Source organism: Nelumbo lutea, chromosome 2 (genome assembly GCF_056320005.1).
Source record: "Nelumbo lutea isolate HS-2025 chromosome 2, American lotus-T2T, whole genome shotgun sequence".
Classification (NCBI taxonomy): domain Eukaryota; kingdom Viridiplantae; phylum Streptophyta; class Magnoliopsida; order Proteales; family Nelumbonaceae; genus Nelumbo; species Nelumbo lutea.
In genome coordinates this window covers 79,957,628-79,962,139 of record NC_142685.1, presented here as the reverse complement: position 1 = coordinate 79,962,139, position 4,512 = coordinate 79,957,628, and the positions used below count along the sequence as shown (strand labels likewise).

Here is a 4,512-nt window from a genome sequence, read left to right as displayed (position 1 = left end):
TGGAATGTTTCATAGCCTTAAACACGTTAAAAAATAACTTCCCCATCATTAATCCTAAGGCTAAGTTTTCCTTGTTGGACATCAATTAAAGCTCTTCCTATGACAAGAAAAGGTCTCCCTAAAATTAGGGGCATATCATAATCTTCTTCCATGTCCAAAGCAATGAAATCAACAGGAAAAATAAATTTATCTACTTTTACCAAAACATTTTCCACTACTCTACTTGGATATTTGATACTTCTGTCAGCCAATTGAAGAGAAACAGTGGTAGGTGTTGGCTCCTTCAACCCAAGCTTCCTAAAGACAAAAAAGGGCATCAAATTAATGTTTGCACCAAGATCACATAAAGCCTTGTCTAAATTAATTTCTCCAATGGTGCACAAAATAGAAAATTCCCTGATCTTTAAGTTTTGGAGGTAATTTATTTTTTAGGATTGCCAAGCATTCCTCATTAAGCTTTACCATCTCAAATTCCTCCAATTTTCTTTTGTTTAATATGCAACTTTTGAAACACCTCTAAAAATTTAGCAAATTGCTTATTCAAGTTAACCTTAAGAAATCTTTAAGGAAAAGGAAGAAGGGGTTTATAACATTTTAAATTAAGAGCAGAAGAACTTCCCTTTTTCTCCATTGATAACTCACAATCTCCTTTTTTGGCTTCTAGGTTTCGGCTTTCTTCCTCTTTTACAAGCACATCATCTTTTTCTTCTTTTCTAAGTTCTTTTCCACTTCTCAAAGTGATGGCCTTTACTTGTTCCCTGGGATTCTTCTCGGTATTGCTAGGTAATCCTCCTTGTGATTTTACTGAAATTGTTTGAACAAGTTGTCTAATTTGAGTTCCAACCCTTGAATTCCTATCTCCGTATTGTTAATAAATTTTGCCACCATATCCTCTAAATTTGGCTTCTTCTCTTGTGGATTTTGTTGTTATTGCTGCTGAAAGCCGGGAGGTGCTCTTTGTTGGTTATTACTCTTAAGATAAATTTGGATGGCTTCTCCATCCTAGATTGTAAGTGTTGGAATAGGGATTGAAATTGGACTTATTGCCACCATAAGAAACAAAATTAGCTTGTTTGGAAGAAGAAGAAAATGGATTTCCTACTTGACAGTCTACACTAGTGTATCCCCTTGCCCACAAAGCTCACAAGAAGGAAAGGGAACAGAAGAAACACTCATAGCGGAAACCCCCAAATTTTCCAATTTCTTGTTTAATGCAGCAAGTTGAGCCGATAAAGCAGTGACAGAAACAACATTATAAATTCCAACTCCCTTTTTATTTGTTCTCTCATTGCCCCATTAATAGCTATTAGCCACCATCTCCTCCAAAAGTTCATATGCTTCTTCAGAAGTTTTCCTCATAAGGGTACCATTTGCAGCTACATCTAACATTGAACGATTAGATTGATTAATGCCACTATAAAAAGTTTGCACTTGCATCCAAACAAGTAGACCATGTTGAGGACACTTCCTAAGCAGTTCCTTAAATCTCTCCCACAACTCATATAATGTTTCATTATCAAATTATGAAAAAGTTGTTATATCATTCCTTAATTTAGCCATTTTAGCAAGTGGAAAATACTTGGATAAAAACTTTTATGCCAAATCATCCCATGTAGTAATCGAACCTATAGGAAGAGAGTTAAGCCAATCTTTTGTTTTACCCCTTAAGGAGAAAGGAAACAACCTAAGTCTAATGGCATCATCACTAACTCCATTATGCTTAAAAGTATCACATATTTCAAGAAAATTAGCAATATGAGAGTTAGGCTCAACATTGGGGCCAGAAAATTGTACACTCATTTGTATCATCTAAATAATTGCAGGCTTGATCTTAAAATTGTTTTCTTGCACATTCGGCCTCCTAATGCTTGATGTAGTACCATCCAAAGTAGGTATAGCATAGGAGATCAATGTCCTAGTATTACTCTAGTCTCGATCCATCTTGTTCTTTCTCTTTCCCATTCGCTTTTTCAAAGTTCTTTCAATTTCTTGATCAAGGGGTATTAATTCTCCACCAATAGTGTGTGTCATGCACTAGAAACCTACAAAGAAAAGAAAAAAAAAATTAAAAATTTCCTAAAAAATTTTATAAAGTCAAACCCAATAGTAATTAAAATGGAAAATTTTAAATCCGATAATAAAACAAATAGATGTTCAATCAAAGGCTAATTCATGTAGTTTTGATATGCAATAAACTAGTCCCCGGTAATGGCGCCAAAAACTTGTTGTGTGATTTATGCACAGTTAATTTAGGCAAATGTACCTTAGTCAAATGTGCGTATAATGATGAGAAAAGTGTTGATCCCATAGAGACTAGACCACAGTACCAAATCAATGAATGAATGCAGGTAGGGTTTAGATTTAATTAAATCAAGGTTATATAATTACCTATTTAATCCAACTCAAGACCAAAATTACCCTAAGGTATATTAAAGTTATTTACATGTGATGGTGGATTTCCCTAAATTAATTAATAATATTGCTTGCCATTAATCCTTTATTAATCCAATTCTACCATCAAATTTCTAAGTGGTTGTCAAAAGGAAAAATAAGCATTAAGTTCTTTGGAAACCTCTAATCATAGAAGGGGAATTGATTCACTAAGCTTTCTTGATTCCCACACATGAGCTAATCATCTTTCGATATCATAGTCTATCATACGACTTTTATTGCCAAGGGATCTAATTCATAACAATCCTTTAGTCAGTCATGCATTAATCATTAAATCATTAAAATATTGGCTAATTATTTTAAAGCATTAAGTATAGCAATAAAAATTTTGCATGCAAATAATAAAGGTCTTGAATTGAATTAAACAAATAACTATATAATCTTAAGATCAAAATCCATCTAAACCCTAGCTAAGAGAATTTAGCTAAACATCATTAAATTCAACATACTCAAGAAAATTGTAGGAGAAACACAGCAAAAACACATCAAAAAATGAATAGAACAACAAGAAAACTTTATCCTTTGAAGGTTGAAGACAAGTGCAGCAACTAAGCCTTCCTTCCTCTTGGATTTGGATTCTTCCTCTCCTTCTCTGGCGTGCTGAACTGCTTCCTCTCCTTCTTTGATGTGCTGAGAGTGCTTCTTCTTTTCTTCTCCGCTAAATCCTCTCTAAGGATGTACCCCCCTTGTCTTGATTCTATGGTCATTTTTAAAGTGCAGCCCCCCCCCCCTCAATTTATTCTCAATGCATACTCCTAATTCAACACAAATAAGGTCTCTTAATCTTTATCTCAGTTGAATTCCTATCTCTTTTGCACTGCTAACTGTCAGACCCGAAACTTGTAGCTCGAATTTCACTTGGTTGGCGGCAGAATTAGGGTGAGTGATACAAACAAGAGTTGTAGCCCTATCTCTTAGATTTAATTAGACGTTTGAATCACCTCAATTCGAGATATAAGCAGAAAGTTATGCCCAAAATACAGGAACTATATTAAAATAGGAAATTTCCCAATTTTTGTGCATACATATCAAATCCGATTTCAATGGATTCTCTCCTTCATTGATACATTAAGGAGCATCATTGCTGCATGGTCCTTTCTCTATAATTATCTTTATCAATTAAATCGAAATCCTCCTTAAAATTTCACAATTAAGCTCCAAATCACCTTGCAAGACAATTTCATCATAATTAGTGCAATACCATGCTAATTCCAAAAACATTATTACCAAAATCATCAAGTTAGAGGTATGAAAATATGTACAAATATAGGCTTATCAAGAAGGTTCCGCAATTGACCCTTCCTTCTTTGTGCGATAAATTTTCTCGATTTTGGGTGGTTTCTCATGGATTTCATGCATCCAATGAGGGATTAGGGCTTTCCATACATTGCATTCCCATATTTGGGGTTGACTGTGTCAAAAAATGTAAACTTGATGAACTTTTAAAGAGGGTTTCATCCTTTCTTAGTTTTAAGTGGGGGTTTGTTTGGTATTTTAAGCTTTTTAAGCCTATTAGGCTCTAATTCATTGGTCCAAGTGTTTTAATGGGGTTAAGTAAGGAGCTGACATCAGTCCGCACTCTCTTCAGATTCTAGGCTAGACAACAAATGTAGCGGTTCAATCTAGTGCGTCAAGATAGTATCTCTCTAGTTTAACAGTCAAACAGATGAATTTGGTCATGAAATTTGGCATGTTGGGGTTTTTGGGTTTCTGAACACAATGATGAGGTCTGATCGAGCAAACAGGGTCAAGATGATTGAGATCTACGGCTGACAAATTCAAATCAATAAGATTTATTAAAATAGAATCTTGGTTTGATTAAGGGTCAAACAAGGGAATTTGGGGATAAAATTTGGTGGGTAGGTATGGATTGGGCTTACGAGACTATTGAAAGGGTTTGATCATGTTAGGTATGTGCAGATCAAGGGTTTTAGGTTTGAGGAGCATCGTATATTATACACGACAAAATGGAATCTCTTATGGATGATTAGCTAAATCCAGGATTTGAGGGTTGAAATTTTGTGTGACTAGTTGTTTGAGGAATTTGTTTCATGTGATAGA

The 4,512-nt window shown here is 34.7% G+C and overlaps 1 non-coding gene across 1 annotated transcript; it reads left to right on the top strand.

Annotated features, from left to right (window-relative positions):
• Positions 1-1,447: 1,447 nt before the first annotated feature.
• LOC148871629 (small nucleolar RNA R71) lies at positions 1,448-1,554 on the top strand. The gene has a single exon (XR_016108580.1). It is a non-coding gene; the product is annotated as a small nucleolar RNA R71 (small nucleolar RNA).
• Positions 1,555-4,512: the final 2,958 nt, after the last annotated feature.